This window comes from Gracilinanus agilis, chromosome 3 (genome assembly GCF_016433145.1).
Source record: "Gracilinanus agilis isolate LMUSP501 chromosome 3, AgileGrace, whole genome shotgun sequence".
Lineage (NCBI taxonomy): Eukaryota > Metazoa > Chordata > Mammalia > Didelphimorphia > Didelphidae > Gracilinanus > Gracilinanus agilis.
This window is the reverse complement of record NC_058132.1, coordinates 149,294,365-149,318,093: the sequence shown is the minus strand read 5'-3', so window position 1 is coordinate 149,318,093 and position 23,729 is coordinate 149,294,365. Positions and strand designations below refer to the sequence as shown.

General features: G+C 35.6%; 1 pseudogene; it reads left to right on the top strand.

The window, feature by feature from the left end:
• The first annotated feature begins 723 nt into the window (after nucleotides 1-723).
• LOC123238893 lies at nucleotides 724-968 on the top strand (annotated as a pseudogene).
• The last annotated feature ends 22,761 nt before the right edge of the window (nucleotides 969-23,729 follow it).

The window sequence follows — 23,729 nt, the reverse complement described above, 5'->3', positions numbered from 1 at the left end:
AACAGGAAGGAAAGAGGGTGAGAGACGGAAATATACCCAATTTATATCCTGTCTCTATTAGCATGTAACAACAGGAAGTGAGTAAGGTGCTGGGGATGGTAGTTTTTAGGATAACAAATTCTAATTACACAGCATGCTTCTCTTATGATTCTGCTTCTTCGTTTCATATTAGTTCATTTAAGATTTCCACAGTTTCTTTCAATTCAATCAAATACTATCATATGCCAGCACTGGGTTGGGAATAAAATGAGAAAAGGAGAGGAGACCACACACACACACACACACACACACACACACACACATATACATGTGGTATAACATCAACATTTCTGTACATTATCAATAAAACAGTAGGAAAACTTAGAAAGAGAAATTCCATTTAAAATGACTACAAAATGTACAAAATACTTAGGATGCTATTTGCTAAGATAGAGAAAAACTATATGAATGGGGGCAGCTAAGTGGCACAGTGGATAAAGTGCCAGGCCTGGAGTAGGGAGGATCTGGTTCAAATATGGCCTCAAATACTTCCTAATTGTGTCACCCTGGACAAGTTACTTAATTTGCCTAGCCTTTATCCCTCTTCTGCTTTGGGACTGATATTTAGTATTGATTCTAAGACAGAAGAGAACGGTTTTAAAAAAATAAAAATAGGACACTTCCTGGTTAGGTATGGAGAGAGCCTGGTGAAAGGATCCGGGTTGGTGAAGGAAAGTCATAGCCATGGCGCCAGGAGGCATCTCGGTGCCAGTCATCGTGATGAGCATGTTCTGGGGGTCGTTGGTATTTTTTCCCCCTTCTTCATCCCTAAAGGTCCCAGTCGTGGTATTATCATCATCATACTGGTTGTCAGTTCTGTTTGCTGCTATCTCTTTTGGCTGATTGCTCTTCTGGCCCAGCTCCACCCTCTCTTTGGACCAGAGTTAAAAAATGAAATCATCTGGTATCTCTAATATCACTGGCCTTGAGGAAGAGGATGGTCTGTGTGACTCTGTCATTTAGGAAAAGAAGATAAATATTCTACATCTTGTAAAAGCACCTCTTAATCCAAAGAATGCCTTAACTCATCTGTCTGGAGACGAGCTGCCTTAAATATTTATACTATACTTGAATTTTCACCTTATTCCAAACTTCGGTATTTTTGTCTGCTACATACTTTTAAGAAATTCACTTTGTCATACTGTGCGCCTCTTTTATCTAACAAATAAACCAAAGGTATATGGGAGAGGAGTTCTTCAAGTTCTTAGACATAAATGGGGAAAATACAATAATACATCTCACTAAAATCATATTCTTCTCCATCAGAAGAGTCCATATACCTTTGATATATTTAAGACTCAAACAGCAAGATGAATGGCTACAGTTTTGTTCATCACCAAGAGATCATGTTCAGAGGAAAAATGTACCCTAAAGGTGTTGAAGCTGTATCAAACTGTATTTTCCAAAGAATTTAAATTAAATTTCTATCTCCCTTTGGAATAAAATTTTTTCTGCTTCCCACAAAAATAAAATAAAATAAAAATAAAAATAAAAGAAGTAAAATCAGATCTAAAAAATTGAAGAAATATTCATTGCTCATAGGTAGGTCAAGTCAATATAATTAAAATGACAGTTCTTTAGTTTATTATTTAGTTCCCTACAAATCAAATGTTCAAAGAATTACTTTATAGGATTGGAAAAATAATAATGAAATTCATCTGGAGGGATAAAAATCAAGAATCTCAAGGGAAGTGATAAAAAAGTATAAAGAAAGGAAGCCTAGCAAGGCCAGATCTCAAATTATATTGCCAAGCAATAACCATCAAAACAATTAATTGCTGGTTAAAAAAAGAAAAGTCAATTAGAGTAACATATATACATAAAACCTCAAATGAGCACAGTAGGCTAGTATTTGATAAATTCCAAAATAATAGCTATTGTTGTAAGAACTTACTATTTAAAAAAAATTCTGGAAAAACTAGAAAGCAATTTGAGAGGATTTAGGCATTGACCAATATTTCACACCATATGCCAAGATAAGCTCTGTTTAGACATAAAGGGAGACAATAAAAATTAGAAGGGCAAGGAAAAAATAACCTTTCCAATATATGGGTAGGAAAAGAATTCATGACCAAAAAAGTGATAAAGAAGAGTATAGAAGATAAATGGACAATTTTGATTCCACAAAATTTAGGAATTTTTACACAATATTTAATATTAGAAGAGAAACAGGTACCTGAGGGTGGGAAAAATCTTTGCAATGAATTTGTCTGATAATGGTCTCATTTCCAAGATATATAGGGAACTGATTCAGATTTTAAAAATTAAGAACCATTCCCCTATGGTTAAAAGATATGAACAACTAACATTCAGAGGAAAAAATCCAAGCTAACAATAACCAAATGAAAAAAAAAAATTCCAATTCACTAATAATTAGAAAAATGCAAATCAAAGCAAGTCTAAGATTCCACCACATATAAATCAAGACTAGCAAAGTTAACAAAAAGGGGAAAATGACAAATGTCAATGGGGCTATGGAAAAATGGCATATATATATATATATATATATATATATATATATATATAATGCACTGTTTTAGGGAGCCTTGAACTGGTCTAGCCTTTTTGGAGTTATACTCAAAATTTTATTAAACTGTTCATATACTTTGATCCAGGTCTGTACCCTAATGAAATCTAAAACAGAGGAAAAGAATTGAAATGTACTCAAATATTTTATAATTGCTCTTTTTGTGGTAACAAAAAACTGGAAATGAATGAGGTACTCATTAGTTGGGGATTGCCTGAACAAATTATGGCATAGAAATATGATGGAATACTATTGTGCTATGAAAAAATGAAGGGAACTGTTTTCAGAGTAGCTTGGCAAGACTTGTATGAACTGATGCAAAGTGAAATGAGCAGAACCAAGAGAATAATTTATACATATAACTGGACTGCTCTTTTGAGCATGCCCAATTTGACTAATATGAAACCCACTTCATTCCCTTACCATTTGAGTGGGAGTAACCTCCTTAACTGGCTGCTTGCATCTTTAAAAGTAGTGAACTTAGTCAATACCTCTTCTAAAAGAATAGTTAAACATGATTGAAAATAAACAGAGTATATTGGTATGGGATCATAAATGGCAGGAGTAGCAATTCTAGTCTTTTAAAGTAGTAATAACTCCTACCCTCTGGGGATCCCAAAATAGTTTCTTCCCTACTGCCTTCAAACCTGCCTAATTCTCCCTTATCCTTAAAAAACCTTCACTTAGATCCTACCATCCACACAAAATATCATCCTGTATCTCTCCATATTTTCTTAGCTAAATTCCCTGAAAACAATGCTTACACTCATTGCTTCCACCTACACTTCTTAAAAGCATTGCACAATTCTTGGTGCTCTGGCTTTTGGCTTCATTATTAACTGAAATGACTCTTTCTGAAGGAATCAATAGAAATGGGCTTTCACCCAAGCCAGGGAAATTTTCCATCCTTTTGCATTTTCTCAGGGAGATATGCTACATCCTGATGCAACTCCTAATTGATAAGGAGAATGGTGACTCAATAGTTCTTCTGAGTGAGAGGGTGGAATTGGTATAGATGTGCTATGGAGAAACATACTTTTTGAGGGAGAGAGAATGTGAGAGGGGGCGCTTTGAAAGCTGAAAGAAAAAAGACTGGAAACTACAGATAGAGAGGAGAAGCTAGCTCCTTAACATGCTCTTAATTTCTAGTTTACTTCCTTAGAGCCTTCAAAGGCTTGAGTCCTTTCTCTTGGTTTGAGGTGAGATATTTGCTCTCATTTGGACAGATTATTCACTCTTTTTCCTATTATTAAAATTTAAGTTTGCATTTTACTATGAGTTGATATGTAGGTTTTTAATTCAAATTTTTTCTGTTGCCACAAATCCAACCCTCTCCTCCCACTGAGAACAACAACAACAAAAAACCCTTGTTATAAACATGTATAGCCAAACAAAACAAATTTCTGCATTGGCTACGTCTATTCTCTATCTCTACATATGTCTCATCCTTCACTTTGAGTCCTTCACCTCTCTAATCAGAAGGTGAGTAGCATGTTTCATCATTAGCCCTTTGACATCATGGTTGCTCATGATACAGATCACAGTTCCTAATTTTTTCAGAGTTATTTGTCTTTACTATATTGCTGTTATGTTAAATTTTCTCCTGTTTTTGTTCATTTCACTCTGCATCAATTCACAGTAGTCTTCAAGGTTCTCTGAAACTATTCCTTTCATCATTTATTATATCACAATAGTATTCCATCATATTTATATATTGTAATTTGTGCATCCATTCCTCAGTTTGTGAGGATTCCCATTAGGATTTCTTTCAGATTCCCATTCTTTGCCACCTCAAAGAGGAATCCTTGTATTCTTAGAGTTTATTTTGTTTGGGACTAATCCCTCCCTTAATATGTCCTCTCTTTTCCTTTTTTCCTCCTATTTTCCTTATTAGTAAAGTGCATGCTAGTTCTATGCCCAACTCTTTGTGTATGATTGTATGTTTTCTCCTCCTTGACCAATTCAGAGGTTCAAATATGAGCCATTCTCCCCTACCTCTTCTTCCTTCTCTATATAGATAGCTGCATGTATAATCTGATTATGAGAAATAATTTGATCTAACCTTCCTTCCCCACCAATGTATTCCTCCTATCCTCTCTTTTCACTCTTCTTTTTAGATCATTAAGACATAACTGAACCATTTCTAGGCATTGTCTAATTAGATTCTCTCTTTGGCTCTATAATGATAGGGTTTAGAGGGGACATGTATTGTCTCTCCATATTTTAATATAAGCAGTATATCTTTATTTAATCCCTTGTGATTATTTATTTATGTTTACCTTTTTATGTTTCTCTTAATTCTTGTGTTTGGACTTCAACATTTCCACAGCTCTGGTCTTTTCATCAGGAATGTATGGAAATCCTTTGTTTCATTAAAAGTTTTTTCTTCCTGTAGCATTATACTCAATTTTTCTGCATATATTATTCTTTTTATGGATTTAAACCCTTACCTTTAGGCTTAGAATTGATACTAAGTATCAGTTCCAAGTCTTAAAGAGTGATAAAGACTTGACAATTAGAGTTAAGTAACTTGGCCATGTTCACACAGCTAGGAAGTATCTGAGGCCACATTTGAACCTGTCCCTTGAGTAAGTTATTCTTGGCTGTGCCTATAACTTTTGACGTCTAGAATATCATAATCTTAGTTTCTGCTTCTTTACATTGGGGACTGCTGACTCACATGAAATCCTGACAGTACTATTTAGATTCTTTCTTTCTGGATGCTTAAAGTATTTTTTCTTTTCCCTGGAAGTTCTGTATTTTGACTATGATGTTCCTGGAGTTTCCTTCAGGAGGCAACCAGTGAATTCTTTCTATTTCCATATTGTCCTCTGGTTTGAAGAGACTGGGCTATTTTCTTTTAAGACTTCTTAAAAAGGGAACAATTTTCAGTAGTCCTATGATTCTTATCTGACAGAACAGACCAAGATGACAGAAAAGGTACACAGACCCATTAAATCTCTACCAAATTACCTTCCAAAAAAGTATGACATAATGCTTCAGAATGAATTTTGGAGTGCCATAACCCACAAAAAGATGAAATGAAGTAATTTTTTTAGCCCAAAACAACTTACAAAGCCACATGAGGGATCTAGTACACCAGAGTGGAGGTGGAGTAGAAAGCAGCATGCTAGGACTGGCTCCACTGTGGCAATGGGCCCTGGGTGCAGCTAAAGCAAAGGCTTCCAGAGTTCTCAGGTACAGGTGGTAAGGTAGGTCAGACAACTGCTCAGAAAGGCATTAGAGGGGTGCCTTTGACAGTTCTGGGTACAAGACTCTTACTGGATTGCTCATATGCAGATCCAGGAAGCAATCTTGAGGCATGCTTTCAGGGGGAAGAGGAACCCCAGCACACACCAGCATTTGCAACCACAGCGGAGCAAGGAAACCTGGAGACAGTTCAAAGGGGGAAAAGAGTGTATGTGGTTTCCCCCATATCAGAGCACAGGCCTAGAGAATATTAAACACACCTCTCTTTACATCTACTACCTTGGAAGAACTGAAAGCAGATAGACCCCATCAGAGTGACCTCTGAAGTTAGCTGCATAAAGAACCTGAAACTTAGAACAGTACTCCCTTCATCTCAGTTACATACCTCAACTTTAACAGATTTTTAAATTAAAAGAAAAGAAAAATGCTGGTAAATGAGCAAACAACAAAAAAAGAAACTCAACATAAAAAGCTATTTTGGCAGTAGGAAAACCAAAACACAAATTCAGAAGACAACAAAGGTAATACTACTGCATCCAAAGCCTCCAAGAAAAATATAAGTTGCTCTCAAGCTTAAAAAGAATTAACAGAGGAGTTCAAAAAGGATTTTAAAAATCAAATAAGAGGACTAGAAGAAAAATTGGGAAAAGCATTGAGAGTGATACAGGAAAATCATGAAAAAAGAGCCAATAGCTTCGTAAAGGAGGCACAAAAAATAGTGAAGAAATTAATACCTTCAAAAAACAGAATTTGAGAAATTGGAAAAGATATACAAAAATACACTGAAGAGAACTTCTTAAAAGGTAGAATTGGCCACATAGGAAAAGAGGTACACAAATTCACTGAGGAAAAGAACTCTACAAAGTAGAATTAGTCAAATGGAAAAGGAGATACAAAAGCTCACTCCAGAAAATTATGTCTTAAAAAATTAGAATTGGACAAGATAATGACTCCGCAAGACATCAATAAACAGTCAAACAAAATCAAAAGAATAAAAAAATAAAAGAAAATGTGTAATATCTCATTGTAAAAAATGTGTGACCTGGAAAATAAATCCAGGAGAAATAAACTAAGAATTATTGGATTTCCTGCAAGCCATCATCAAAAAAATAGCTCGGATATTAACTTTTAAGAAATCATCAAGAAAAACTGCCCTGATATTCTAGGACCAGAGAGTAAAATAGAAATTGAAAAAAATCCATGATCATCCCTGAAAGAGATCCCCAAAGGATAACTCTGTGAAAAGGGAATTAACACTACCTTTGTTTTAACTTAAACAATCAAGGACTTGGAATTCCCCTCCCTTTTAATTAATCAGTCAGGAACTTGTAGATCCTTTATCATTGATTGCAAGTACAGAGAAAGAAAGTTCATACCCTCAGAGAAAGGAAATTGATCCTACAGACACCATCTCCCTGGGCAGTGTCAGACAAATTAAGGAATTATGTGATGTGGAGAACCAATGGTTTTAAAACCAAGCAAGAGTTAGAAAAAATTACAAAATGTAAAATAAATAATTTTGATTATATTAAATTAAAAAGGTTTTGTACAAACAAAAACAAGGCAACCAAAATCAGAAGGGAAACAACAAACTGGGAAAAAATCTTTATAACAAAAAACTCTGACAGAGGTCTAATTACTCAAATATACAAGGAGCTAAATCAATTGTATAAAAAAATCAAGCCATTCCCCAAATGATAAATGAGCAAGGGACTTGAATAGGCAATTTTCAGATAAAGAAATCAAAACTATCAATAAGCACATGAGAAAGTGTTCTAAATCTCTAATAATTAGAGAAATGCAAATCAAAACAACACTGAGGTATCACCTCACACCTAGCAGATTGGCTAAAATGATAGCAGGGGAGAGTAACAAATGTTGGAAGGGATGTGGAAAAATGTGGGAAGCCAATAAGAGAATAGATAAAAATCTGAGACTCCTCTTTTGACCCCTTTTGTGGTCCTTGTGATTTCTTGTTGAAATGTATTGTGACCTTATTGAAAAGCTTTATGTTCCTATCAAACCTGAATTTAAAGGGTTAACACTGTTAACACAGCAATGCTGCTGCCTGTTATAGCTAAGGCCAAGATACTCCCCAACTTGGCTTTCTGATAAGAACCTAGTCAAAATTCAGCCTTGGCCTTGGTCTATTCTGAAGCCAATGTTTTGTGTTTTGATGTGACATAATTTGTAACTTCTGCGCATCTGCAAAGTTTTAGGGGGGTTCTTTTGTGTGAAATGAGTCTTGAAATATATATAATAAACTCCATGCTCCTGGAGCCAGAGCTGGAAGCATGAAGTAAAAGACATTTCCCTTGTCCAGTCCTTATTTCCTTATCAACTAAACTGTCATCAGATTATCAGAGATGATAAAGAGATCTCCACAGAAAATTTGTGACATTAATGCATTGCTGGTGGAGTTCTGAACTGATCCAACCATTCTGGATGATAATTTGGAACTACGCCCAGAGAACTCTAAAAGACTGCCTGCCCTTTGATCCAGCCACTCCATTGCTGGGTTTGTACCCCAAACAGATCGTAGATAAAAAGACTTGTACAAAAATATTTATAGCCTCACTTCTTGTGGTGGCAAAAACCTGGAAAACGAGAGTATGCCCTTCAAATTGAGAATGGCTGAACAAATTGTAGTATCTGCTGGTGATGGAATACTATTGTGCTCAAAGGAGTAATAAACTGGAGGAATTCCATGTGAACTGGAATGACCTCCAGGAATTGATGCAGAGTGAAAGGAGCAGAGCCAGAAGAACATTGTACACAGAGACTGATACACTGTGGTAAAATAGAATGTAATGGACTTCTCTACTAGCAGCAATGCAATGACCCAGGACAATTCTGAGGGATTTATGGAAAAGAACACTACCCACTTTGAGAGGAAGAACTACAGGAGAGGAAACACAGAAGGAAAACAACTGCTTGAACACGTGGGTTGATGCGGACATGATTGGGGATGTAGACTCGAAACAACCACACCAATGCAACTATCAATAATATGGAAATAGGTCTTGATTGATGACACATGTTATAACCAATGGAAATACAAGTTGGCTATGGGGGGGGGTGATTTGGAGGGGTGAAGGGGAAAGTAAGAACATGAATCATGTAACCATGGAAATTTTTTCTAAAAAATAAAAAAGAATTAAAAAAAGAAAGATGAAAAAAAAATAAATTAAAAAAAAAAGAACCAATGGGCAGAGAAAACTGTGTATAAGTGGGTACCCAGCCAATGCTCAGCCTCTCTTGCACTGGTGGCCTTTGCTGAAAAGACTCTTGGACTTGGATTCAGATTCCTGTGTTGGTGACTCAGGCTGAAGGGAAACACTTACTCTAAAGACTCTTGCCGAAGAGACTCCTGCACTCTTCTGACTGGAGACTGGAACTTTGTCAGAGACCAACTTCATTTCATCAGAACAGACTCTAGGGTGGCAGGATAGGCAATTCTTTAGCTCTTTCCTAAATTTCCCTCTCTTTACTATCTCTACTTTGCTGTAATAAAGCTACTAACAGCCTCATAATTTAATTGTAATTATTACAATTTGGCAACCACATTTTTTTAACTCCTACAACTCCCAGGAATATTATAGCCAAATTTCAGAAATTCTCAGGTCAAGGAGAAAATATTGCAAGTAGTCAAAAAGAAACAATTCAGATATCATAGTGACATAGTCTGGGTAACACAAGACTTAGCAGCTTCTATAATAAAGGATCAGAAGACCTAGAATATGATATTCCATAGGGTAAAAATGCTAGGACTTCAATCAAGAATTACTTACCCAGAAAAATAGCATAATATTCAGGAAAAAAATGGTTATTCAATGAAGTTTAGGACGTTTAGACATTCCTTACAAAAAGACCACAGCTGAATAGAAAATTTGACTCTCAAATACAAGGCTCAAGAGAAGCATAAAAAGGTAAACAGGAAAAAGGAATAAAAAATACACTAAATAAGGTTAAACTATATACATAGTTATATGGAAAGAGGATTCTTATAAATTCTAAGTACTTTATCATGATTAGGGCAATTGGATGGAGTATACATTGACAGGGCAAGGGTGTATGTTGAATAGGCTGGGATGATATCTAAAAAGTAAAATAAAATTAAGACACGAGAAAGAGTAATGCACTGGAAAAAAGGAGAAGGGGGAAAAAGAGTGGGATAAATTATCTCATATAGAAGAGGCATGAAAGAGCTTTTATAGGGGAGAGGAAAAGAGGGGAAGTAGGGAGGAAAGCATGTGAACCTTAATATCATTAGAATTGTCTTAATGGGAGGCAGTTGGGTAGCTCAGTGGATTCAGAGCCAGGCTTAGAGACTGAAGGTTCTCAATTCAAATATGATTTCAGATACTTGCTAGCTATAGCAAGTCATTTGACTCCCATTGCCTAGCCCTTACCACTCTTCTGCCTTGGAATCAATACACTGTATTAATTCTAAGGCAGAAGGTAAGGGTTTAAAAAAAAAAGAATTGGCTCAATGGGGAAGAACATACACAATCAAAAGTGTATAGAACTCTATCTTACCCTATAGCCATGGTGGTGAACCTATGCATGCCAAAGAGGGCATGCAGAGACCTCTCTGTGGACACAAGAGCTGCCGCCCACTAAAAAAGCAGAGGGACTTGGGCCAAGCTGTTCCCCTCCCCTTCTTCACTGTACCTGAAGACATTTATTACATGACCTGTCCCTTTTTCCATCAGCACAATTGGAGTGCTTCCTCCCTCCCCTGTCTTGGTGGGGTGGCACTTGGTCTCTTGGTGGGGTAGGGCAGGGCACTCAGTTTCTAAAAGGTTTGCCATCACTGTCCTATAGGATAGTAGGAGGGGAAGGGGATAAATGGGGCTATTAGAAAAGAGAGCAAATTGGGGGAGCTAAACAGGTAAATAGGATGGAGATTAATACACAGTAATCATAATGGTGCAAAATGTTCTTACAAATCTAATAAAAGATTCATTTCTCAAATATGTAGAGAAATGAGTTGAATCTATACAAGTCATTCTCTAACAGATAAATGGTTAAAGGATATGAACAGGCAGGTCTCAGACAAAGTAATTAAAGTTCCCTATAGTAATGAAAAAAATGTTCTGAATCTCTATTAATTAAAGAAATGAAAATTAAAACAACTCTGAGTTACTACCCCACACCTATCTGATTGGCTATTATGATAGGAAAGGAAAACGAAAGAGGAGAATTGGGAAATGGGAAAATTAAGACATGAATGCATTGTTGGAGGAGTTGTGATATGATTAAATAATTCTGGATAACAATTAGGACCCATGCCCAAAGTGCTATAAAACAGTTCATGTCCTTTGACCCAACAATACCATTACAAGGTTTGTATGCCAAAGAGATAAAACAAAAAGAAGGACCTACGTGTCCAAAAATATTTAAAGCAGCTGTTTTTGTGGGGGCAAAGAATTGGAAAGTGAAGGGATATCTATTAATTGGGCAATGGCTGAATAAGTTATAGTATATGATTGTAATGGAATACTATTGTGAAAATGTGAAAATCAGGAGGAGCTCAGAAAACCTGGAAAGACTTACATGAACTGAAGCAGTGAAATAAGCAGAACCAGGAGAACATTGTATACAATGACAAGAATACTGTAAATGAAAAATTGTGAATTACTTAGTTATTCTCAGCAACAAAATGACCAAAAACTATCCCAAAGGACTCATAATAAAAAATGCCATCTGTTTCAGAGAAAAAGAACTGATAGAATTTGAATTCAGATCAAAAACATTTTTTTCAGTTTATTAATTTTTTTATTCAACAAGAGGATTAATATGGGAAAATATTTCATGTGATTACACATGTATAATTTATATGAAATTGCTTACCATCTGGGGGTGGGGTTTGGGAGGAAGAAATGGAAAGAATTTGAGACTTAATATTCTTGGAAAAATGTTGGAAACTGTTTTTTGTATAATTGGGGAAAGTATTAAATTAAATTAAAATGAAACCTACAGAACACTGGGAGTGGAGTGGAGGAGTGGAGGAACCCTTATTGTTTCTTAGAATTGATATGAAGTATTGCTTCCAAGGCAGAAGAACAGTAAGGGCTAGGCAACTAGTGTTAAGTGACTTGCCCAGGGTCACACAGCTAAGAAATGTCTGAGGTCACATTTGAACCCAGGACCTTCTAACATCATGTCTGGCTCTTTATTCACTGAACTATTTAGTTACTCCTATGATCCTTAAATTCTTAATTTTTTTCTCCTTGTTCTATTTTCCAGTCCAGTTATTTTTGTTTTGAAATATCTTAAATGTTCATCTATATTTTCAGTCTTTTGACAGTTTTAATATTTCTTGTCTCTTGGAGTACTGGCTTATTTTTTTTTTTTTGGTCCATTCAAGTTTTCAAAGAATTTATTGCTTGAGCAAAGTTTTGTTTCTCCTGTGCTGAGATTTAAATTCCCTTTTCAATTCTTTCTTCCATAGGTCTCATTTCTTTTCCCTTGTATTCATTTATTTAAAAACCCTTACCTGCTTTCTTAGACTCAATATATATATATTGGTTCCAAGGCAGAAGTGTGGTTAGGGTTAGACAATGGAGGTTAAGTGACTTTTCCCAGGGTCACACAGCTAGCAAGATTTGAATCCAAGGTCTCCTGTGACTAGGCCTGGCTCTCAGTCCACTGAGCCTCCTATCACAATTTGTTCAGTCATTCCCCAATTGATGGATACCCCCTCATTTTCCAATTTTTTGCCACCACAAAAAGCACAGCTATAAATGTTTTTTTACAAGTCTTTTCCTTTATTATCTTTTTGGGGTACAAATCCAGCAGTGGTATGGCTGGATCAAAGGGCAGGCAGTCTTTTAAAGCTCTTTAGCAACCTTAATTTTAACCATCATCTCCTTGCAGATGGCTCCCCGATTTATATCTCCAAACCCAGTCTCTTCCTTGAGGTTTAGTCTCATATAACCAATTATCTATTAGATATATCAAACTGGATATTTCACATACATTTTAAATTCAACATATCTGAAACTGAACTCATCTTTTCCTCCAAATCCCTTTTCCAAACATCTCTATTTCTCTTAAAAACCACATCAAGGGGCAGCTGGGTAGCTCAGTGGATTGAGAGTCAGGCCTAGAGACAGGAGGTCCTAGTTCAAAGCCGGCCTCAGACACTTCCCAGCTGGGTGACCCTGGGCAAGTCACTTGACCCCCATTGCTCACCCTTACCACTCTTCCACCTATGAGCCAATACACAGAAGTTAAGGGTTTAAAAAAAACAAACCACATCAAGTCAAACCAAAACTATTATTCAGAGGTCTCAATCTTAGCATTATCTAGGACTTCTCATTTGCTGTCATACCACATATTCTAATCTAGCTTTCTTTCTGCTTACTAACTTACTAACAATTCTAAGACAGAAAGGCAAGGGCTAGGCAAATGGGGTTCAGTGACTCTCCAGGTTCACATGACTGGGAAGTATCTGAAGCCAGATCTGAATCCAGTTCTTCTAGGCTCCAGGTCTGGTGCTCTATCCACTGTGCCACCTAATTGCCCCACTAATCAATTTCTAAATCTTGCCATTTCTACCTTTACAATGTCTCTTATGTCTCCACTGGACCAGCTACTTCCTGAATTCATGCTCTTATCACCTCTCACTTAGATCATTGCAAAAGCCTCTTAATTGGTGTGCTGGCCTCAAATCTCTTCCCATTTCAGTCCATCTTACACACTGTCAAATGATTTTCCTTCAGCATGGCTCTTACCATATTACTCCTCTATACAATCAGCTCTACTGTCTTCTATTGCCTCTAGCAATGGATAGACCCTGAACCTTGAGCAAGGAAGTTATAAATTCAACTCTAGATCTAGACACTTATCAGCTAGGTAACCCTTAGCAATTCACTTAGCTTCTGTCCCTTCCAACTCCATATCTGTGATCCTATGATATATTTGGACTAGTTCTATATCCCAAATCTTCTGATCCCAAGTTTAATGGTTTTCTATCACATCAGAATGGCATGGGCATTGCACCCCCTTAACCCAGGCAAACTGTAAACAAGGAAATTCCCTTGCTCCTTTCTGACCTTGTGACTCCTAACCCAAGAACATCTGATAACTTCTATAAGACCCTGAGATTATACCATCCTTTAGGTTGAGATGGATATAGAGATGCACCTCCAGGCTACACCTTGATACCATTGGGCTATATCTTGGGCTCCATCTGTTCCCTAAACTATGAGCATCTTCGGGCTTAGATATCTGCTGAAAAAGTAATGAGCCATAAGACAAAATTAACTAATGTGCGTGGCTATAGAGAAAAAAGTGAGAAAAAGTCTGGAAAAAAGATGTCCTGCTTTGTGATTTATAATAAATAAATAAAATTCATTTTCTTTTGTCCCACTTACAACTGTATACTCAATTGAATTCAACTGCTGATTATTAAATACCTTTTTTGTTCTCTGAGAACCACAACTGTTGGCTTCTAATTTTGTCTAGGGCTTTGAATATAGTAGGTGTTTAATATCTGAATTTCAAATTGAATTGGAAAACCAGATTGTTGTCAGGTTAATGTGTCTCTAAATGTTCCAAATATATTTATTTGATCTCTAAGGAAGTCATAATTATTCTATTAGTTCAGTTTTTCTACCAGAGGGAGAATTTTCAACATTTCAACAAAAGTTTAGTAAGTCCTAACTATTGATAAAAACACTGTGCTAGGAGTGGTGGGAGATACAGAGATAGTAAGAACTAAGCCCTGTCCTGGAAAAGCTAGCAGTTTAGTAACAGTTACAAATAATTGGGGAATCTAGTAATTTTGCAGAAATAGCTGACCATAGATGATAATGCAACCAAAAAAGTAACCTCCCAATCCAGAAGCTCTATATTTGAACAAAGGAAGCTTTTTGTGAGTAACTATTCAGACAATTATCACTGAAAACAAACTGACTAGAGATAATAGTAAACAAGGAGTCTCAAAATTAGCTGACAGTCAAGTCCATATAATGTGAATTCTTTTTTAGTTTTTATATATATTATTTTCTTATATACTAGAAGCTCTTGAGGGCAGTAGTGGTTTTCCATTTTTTTCCTTGATATTCTCAATACCTAGGTAAAGAATATATTTCCTAATTAGTTTAATTTAAGAAATTACCTACTTATGAATGTTGACAGCTTTTTCTCCCATTCCTTTCTTTCCCATAATTCTTTAACTTCATCCAATTTCCTGTTCTCTGACCTTCTGACATTTGTGGTTCTGGTCATTAGTTTGCCCAATAAAGAAAAAGATGAACAAAAGGAAGAGTTGCTCTCCTCTTTTCTTGTAATAACGACTTTGGTTCCAACCTATGAATTGTATCACAGGATATGGCACTTTTTCAATGCTATTACATTTTGTATCTAGAAGGGTCTGCTGCTAAATGGTCTGAAAAGACATCCTGGTTAAAATAATTTACATTAAATATCTATATTACTTAAGTGAATTAACACATGCATATATGTAGAATTTATTAAGTACTTGCTATATGCTAGGCACTGTGCTAAGGGATGGGTTTACAAATAAAAGCAAGTAAAATGGTCCTTGTCTTCAAAGAGCTTTTATTCTAGTGGGAGAAATTGATACATAAAGAGGAATTAGAAAATGTTTGTGTTGGAGGGGTATGATGAGTGATATGGTTTGGAACTACTGGCCAAGAAATGAGATGGAAACTTGGGTTTAGGCAAAATAAGGTTAAATCTCACCCACGAGAGCCTAAGATCACAACCTTAGAGTCATTTTTGTTTTCTCACTCTCCCTCCTCCAACATATCCAATCAGTTGCTCACTTTACTATTTCTACTTCCACTCCATCCCATTCTCTCTCTCTCTTCTCACAGAGACACTAGTTTAGGCCCTTATAATCTCTCACCTCAGTTATTACAAAGGCCTCCTAGTTGGTTTCCCTGGTTCATCTCGGACTGCTCCAATCCATCTTATACACTGTTGATAAGCATAGAACTTATCATCTTCCCTCCCCTGTTCAATAAACTCCAATGGCTCCTTATTTTCTCTAAGGTGAAATATAAACTCCTCTGTTTTAATTTCTAAAACCCTTCCCAAACCTGGCCTAAACTACCTTTCTAAAATATTATCCCCCCTTCTATATACTTTGTGATCCAGTCTAACTGACATTCTCTCCATTGAGAAATGACTTTCAATCTCTATAACTTTGCTCTGACTGTCCTCCTTGTCTATAATGCAATCCTACCTCACCTTTACCTGACATTTTCTCTTTCTGTAAGACATAACTCAGCTGGTCATCTGCTTGAAACCTCTCCTGATCCTCCAACTGCTATTGTCATCCATCCTAAATAAGTTGTGTTTTGTATTTGACTTCTTTATATGTGCAGGGCGTCCTCAAAATCCCCAATAGATATAGTAACAGAATGTTCTAATTACTGGAATAAATACTAACTAAGTAAAAATGCTTCTAAGAAAATTGAAAGGCAGTCTGGAAGAAGCTCTGTTTAACCAACATTTCACAAGGACCAAGAAAAACTCACAATGGAAATATGACAAATATAAAAGGTTACATCATAAATACCTTAGACAAGCAAGGAAGAAAGTACCATTTGTGACTATGGTTAAGGAAGAGTTTATGATCAAAGGATAAAGAGAATCACAGAAGATAAAACAGACACTTTTGATTAAATGAAGTTTGAAAAATTTTGCACGGACAAAATTGATGCAGTTAAAATTAGAAGGGAAATAATTAAACGGGGGGGGGGAATCTTTGCAGCAAATTTTTCTGTCATTTCCAAGGAATTTCTTCAAATTTACAAGAGCAAGAGTATTCTTCAATAAACAGTCATCAAATATGGTCAGTCAATTAATAAATGCTTACTATGTGCCAGGAATTGTGCTCGGATACAAAGAAGGGCAAAAGACAGTTCCTACTCTCGAAGAATTTAGAGTCTAGCAGGGAAGACAACATGCAAACAACTCTATACAAACAAACTCTATATAAAGTATATACAGGAGATAATCAACAAGAGGGAAGACCCTGAGAATAAGAGAGATCAGGAAAGACTTCCTAGAGAAAGTGGGATATTAGCTGAGGAAGCTAGGGAGCAGAGACGAGGAAGAAGAGTATTCTAGACATGAGGGCAGACAGTGAAAATTCTTGGAGTTAGGAGACAGTATTTTGTTTGAGGGATAGCAAGGAGACCAATGTCATTGAATCAGAGTACTTGTGGAGAAAGAACTGAACAGATTTATGAAGGATTCTGAATACTGAACAAGATTTTCTATTTGATCCTGCAGTTGACAGGGAGGCATTAGAGACGCTGAATAGGAAAGTTACACATAGTCAGACCTGTTCTTTAGGAAGATTACTTTGATGACTGAGTGAAGAATGGATTGAAGTGGAGAGATTCCCAGCAGGGAGATAAACTGGCAGGCTATTGTAGTAGTCAGGTGTGACATGATAAGGGGCTTCCTAAGGGTCTAAAGTGTTTGGGGAAAGAAAAGGATATATGTGAGAGATGTCATAAAGGTACAATGCAAAGAACCTGGCAAGAGATTGGATGTGGGGGCTGAGGAGAGTGAGTTGAGGATGATAACTGGGTTTTGAGCCTCAAGCACTAGGAAGATGGTGTTACCCTCAAAGGTAATAAAGTTAGGAAGAGGGAAGTGTTTTGAGGTGGAGAATAAGTTTAGTTTTAGGCACGTTGAGTTTAAGATGACTGCAGGACATTCAGTTCAAGAAGGAAATTGGAATGATCATATGAAAAAATATTCTAAATTTCTTTTGATTAGAGAAATGCAAATTAAAATAGCTCTGAGGTACCAACTCATACCTCTCAAATTGGCCAATATGAAAATAAAAGAAAACTATACATTTTGGAAGGGATGTGGCAAAATTGCTTGTGGAGTTGTGAACTGATCCAACCATTTTGGAGGGCAATTTGGAATTATTCCTGAAGGACTCTAAAACACTGCATACCCTTTGATCCAGTAATACAACTACTAGGTCTATATCCCAAAGAGATAAAAAAAAATGAGAAGACCTCCTTGTACAAAAACATTTTTATATATGTATGTATATACATATATAATATATAAATTTTTTAAGAATATTTTTCCATGGTTACTTGATTCATGATCCACCCCCACCCCCACCCCCCCGGCTTTCCTCCCCCTTCCCAAATCCAACAAGCAGTTTCCACTGGGTATACATGTATCATTGTTCAAAACCTATTTCCATGTTATTCTTATCTGCAGTAGCACAATCCTTTAACATCAAAACCCTAATCATATCCCTATCATATTATGTGATTGATCACATATTTTTCTAATGCATTTCCGTTTCCACAATTCTTTCTCTAGATGTAGGTAGCATTCTTTCTCACAAGTTCCTCTGGATTGTCCTGAATCATTGCATTGCTGCTAGTAGGGAAGTCCATTACATTCAATTGTGCCATAATGTATCAGTCTCTGTGTATAATGTTCTCCTGGTTTTGCCTCTTTGCTCTGCATCAATTCCTGGAGGTCGTTCTAGTTCACATGGAATTCCTCCAGTTCAATATTCTTTTTAGCACAATAGTATTCTATCACCAACAGATACCACATTTGTTTAGCCATTCCCCAATTGATGGACATCCCTCTCATTTTCCAATTCTTTGCTACCACAAAGAGCACAGCTATAAATATTTTTGTACAATTTTTTTTCTTATTATCTCTTTGGGGTACAAATCCAGCAGTGGTATGGCTGGGTCAAAGGGTACGCATTCTTTTAAAGCCCTTTGGGCATAGTTCCAAATTGCTCTCCAGAATAGTTGGACCAATTCACAACTCTACCAGCAGTGTATTAGTGTCCCAATTTACAAAAACATTTATAGCTCCTCTTTTTATGGTGGCAAAGAATTGAAAACTAAAAGGATATCCATCAATTGGAGAATGGTTGAAGAAATTGTGGTATATAATGGTAATGGGATATGATTGTGCTATAAGGAATGATGAACAGGATGATTTCAGAAAGAGCTGGAAAGATCTATAGGAACTGATGCAGAGTAAAATAAGCAGAACCAGGAAAACATTGTACACAGTAACAGCAAAAATGTGGAATGATCAGCTGTGATAGACTTAGCTACTATCAGCAATATGATGATCTGGGACAATTTTGAGGAACTTAGGGCAAAGAATGCTATCCACCTCCAGAGAAAGAACTGTTGGAGTTGGAATACAGATGAATGCATATAATTTTTCACTTATTTGTTTGGATTTATGCTTTGGGATTTTGGTTTTATGGAATTGTTCATGTAAGGGGGAGAAATGTGTAACTCTACCCTGCCCATTTTTAGATTTAATCCCATCTTCACATTCATTTACAAAGGTAAACAATATGAAAGGGTGTTTTGCATGGTGATATATGTATAACCCAGAAAAAAAATTAAAGAAAATTTAAAAAAGAAGTGACTGGAGATTCAAGACTAGAGGTCAGCAGAGAGATTAACACTGGATAAATAGACTTAAGAATCATTAGAATATATACACCTCCAGAGAAAGAACTGTTGGAATCAGAATGTAGACGAAAAGCATGTGATTTTTCAATTGTTTATTTGGCTTTATGTTTTGGGATTTTGGTTTTATAAGATTACTCACTTACAGAAATGAATAATAACAACAACAAAAAAAGAATCATCAGCATTGGTATGATCATTGACTATATGGGAGCTGATGAGATAGTCAAGAGAAATAGTTTAGAGAAGAGAAGAGGTCCAAGGACAGAATGAGTGAAGAGCCAACAAAGGAGATTAAGAAGGAGTAGGTTGATGCATAGGAAGAGAACCAGGAGAGAATAGGGTCACAAAAACTAGAGAGAAGAGAGTATGAAGGAGAAGAGAGTGATCAAAAGATTTAAAGGCTACAGAATTTGTCAAGAAGGAAGACTGAGAAAAAATCATTAGATTTCTTTTTATTTTTTAGTAACTCATCCCCTTCTTCTCCTCCCCACATCATCCAGCAAACAGATATGTATATGTAGTGTCTTTTATGTTTCTACTTCTTAGTTCATTCTCTGGAGTTGGACATTCACAAGTTATTCTTCAAGTATTAAATCTGAAGTTGTATATAAGGTTCTCTTGGTTTTACTCATTTTGCTCTTTATTATCTCACGTAGTTCTTTCCAGGTTAAAAAAATTAACCTATTTATCATTTCTTATAGGCAGTAGTATTCCATCACAATCATATACCACTACTTGTTTAGCTATTCCCCAGTTAATGGTCAATCCTTCAATTTCCAGTTCTTTCCCACCACAAAAAAAGCTGTGATAAATATTTTGGAGCATGTAGGTTTTTTTTATTTTTTCCTTGAATTGCTTGGGAAATAGACCTAGCAATGGTATTGCTGGGTCTAAGTGTATACACAGTTTTATAGCTCTTGGGTATATTTCAAATTGCTCTCCAAAATGGTTAGATCAATTCAAAATTCTGCTACCTTGAATTAGTGACCCCTGTTTTCCACACCCCTTCCATTTTTCATTTTTCCCTTTTATCGTTTTAGCCAATTGGATAGTTGTGAGATGATACCTTACAATTGTTTTGGTTGCATTTCTCCAATTAATAGTGATTTAGAGCATTTTTTGCTCTAAATCTAGACATGGCTTTGATTTCTTCATCCCAAAACTGTTCATATTTTTTGCCCATTTATCAATTGGGGGATGTGTCTTATTCCCATAAATTTTACAAAGTTCTCTAAATGTTTTGAGAATTGTTCTTCATATGTTGTATTATTCCTGTATATCAGAGAGAATTACTGTGTATTCCTGTGTCTGGAATCTGGGTCAGAGATACCATCTAGTATATATATATATATATATATATATATATATATATATATATATATATATATATATACATGGCTTTTTGCATTTTCTTTGTCTTTGAGAATCCAAGGAATGTCTTCCTTTTTAACAGAATTTGGTTAATAGATGAAGGGGAAATGGGTCCTTTCCTAGTATACCTGACTTGTCTATCTGTGGGGATAGGAAGGGATGGATAGGTTGGATCTCTTAATTATCTATCACCAATTAAATATATCTTGGGATGTTCAAGGGAGGAGTTGAATAAGGAGCACCTAAAAGTTTATTTATTGAACTGCCTGACCCAGTTAAGATTATTCTTAGTCCCTAGAGCAATGGAGACCCTATATCACTTTATCAGTTATGATGCTGGCCTAACAAATAAACCTGATGTAATCAATAAGCTTACATTTTTGCCTCAAAATCAGTCTGTTGAAATTAATTTTAATAGTAACTATATTTTAGATTTAAGACCTCTATTCAAGAAATTATGAAAAATTTCTCCCAATTTTCTGCTTTCCTTCTGATCTTGGCAACAGTTTCTTTGTTTGTACAAAACCTTTTCAATTTAATATACTCAAAATTATCCATTTTACATTTTATAATGCTCTCCACCTCTAATTTACTCACCAATTCCTCTTCTGCACATAAATCTGATAGGTAATATGTTCCCTATTCTTCTAATTTGCTTATAATATCTCCTTTCACATCTAGCTCATGTATCCATTTTGATCTTATCTTAGTGAATTGTTTAAGTTATTGATCTATACCTAGTTTCTGCCAAACTATTTTTCAGTTGTCCTAGCAATTTTTACCAAATAGTGATTTCTCATCCTAATAGCCTGGATTTATACTTTTGTCAAATACAAGGTTACTATAATCTTTTACTACTGTTTGTTGTATTTCTTTTCTGTTCCACTAATGTACCTTTCTATTTCTTAACCAGTACCAGATAGTTTTGATAGTTATTGCTTTATAAAATAGTTTAAAATTTGGTACTGCTAGACCTTCTCCCTTTACATTTTTTTCTTCTATTAGATTTTTGTTCTTCTATTAAATTTCACAATTAAGAGATTGTTAGTAACATTGGAGAGAGCAATTTCAGTTGAATGATGACGTTGGGAGCTAAATTGTAGATAGTTAAGAAGATAAGAGGAAAAGAAGTAGAAGTGTCTACTGTAGATGAAGTTAATTTTCAAAGGAAGAAATCCAAGCTATACCCAGTCATATGAAAAAATGCCTCAAATCCCTAATTAAATAACTCTAAATTTCTATCTCATACTCATTAGACTGGCAAAGATGACAACAAAAGAAAATGACAATTGTTGGAGAGACTTTGGGAAGACAGGTATACTAATGCATTGGTGGTGGAGCTATGAGTTAGTCAAACCATTTTGGAAAGAAGTTTGTAACTGTACTCAAAAAGCTGTTAAACTGTGTATTCCTGTTGACTCAGTGATATTATTTCCAGGCCTATAGCCTGGAGAAGTTAAAGGTACTGGAAAAATAATCACATGTACAAAAATATAACATTTCCTTGTATGGTAGAAAAGAACTGGAAACTAAGGGGATGTCCATCTATTATGCAGAATGGCTGAACAAATTATGGTATATGAATATAATGAAATAATGTTGAGTTGTAAGAAATGGCAAAAAGCTGTTTTGGAGAGACCTAGGAAGACTCTGAATCGATGTGGAGTGAGATAAACAGAACCAGAAGAATAATTTATACAATGACAACAATGCTATATAGAAAAACAATTTTGATAGATTTGTGAACTCTGATCAAACAAGGACAAATCATATACATTCAAAGGACTAATGATGAAGCATGCTAACTGCCTCTTGACAGTTGATAGATTCAAGATAAAAAATAAGTTATACATTTTTGGACATGGGCAATGTGGAAATTTGTTTTATTTGAGTATTCATACTTTTTACAATTATTTTGTTTTTCTTCCCCTCTCACCATTTTTGAAAGACTAAGGAAATTGTAGTTAAAGGATAAAAGAAAGAAAAGAACAAAAAGAGGATTATTGAAGAGAAATGTTTTAACGCCAAGAACATAAGGAAGTCCAGAAAGAGTCACAGGCAAGAGGAACAACTTTGAAAGTTACAAGTTGAATTTATTATCATGACTATTTTAAGTTATTAAGTGGAACTGAAAGGCATATTTCTATCTAGGAGAGTAGATGGCAACATGAATAGCAGAGGCTATCCACTTCTGCTTTTCATTTAATGAGTGGGGCAGGAAAATGAGGTCAAAGGAGTGCAAAAGACAAACATAAAAAAATTTGAAAATTTCCAAATTAAGTTTTATTTTAATTTATTTATATTTAAATGGAAAGGGAAGTTATGCATAATAGTGATCCACCGTTTCACGTATAATCCTCTTTTTCTGTTCTGTTAAGTATATGTAATTTCTCATTTTATTTGATGTTAAGAACAAGATTAAAAATATATAAAAGTAATTAGAGGAGATGTTTAAAAAGGCAGTTTGGGGGAGCACAGAATCAAGAATGGAAACATGGACACCAGTAAAAGGGCCAAATTTTCCTTGGAAACTGGAGCAAAGTAGGAGAGGGTGGAGGAATGCCAGTCAGGTGATTTGAAGTATATATAGTCAGGAAGACAAAGGAACATGAAACAGCTAGTCTATTTTGAAGCTACTGTATCTGGAGTAATGAATTCTGTTCTGGGTACTACTTAAAAAAAAAAACTATTTATTTATTTAGAAGATTTGTCTATGGTTACATGATTCATGATTTTTCCCACCCCTCTTCCCTCCCCTCTCAATAAGCTGACAAACAATTCCACTGGGTTATACATGTATCATTGTTCAAAATCTATTTCCATATTATTCATATTTGCAATAGAGTGATCATTTAATGCCAAAACTCCAATCATATCCCCATTGAACCATGTGATCAATCATTTTTCTTTTGCATTTCCACTTCCACAGTTCTTTCTCTGGATGTGGATAGCATTCTTTCTCATAAGTTCCTCTAGATTGTCCTAGATCATTGCATTGCTGCTAGTAGAAAAGTCTGTTACATTGGTTGTGCCACAATGTTCAGTTTCTGTGTACAATGTTCTCTTGGTTCTGCTCATTTTGTTCTGTATCAATTCCTGGAGGT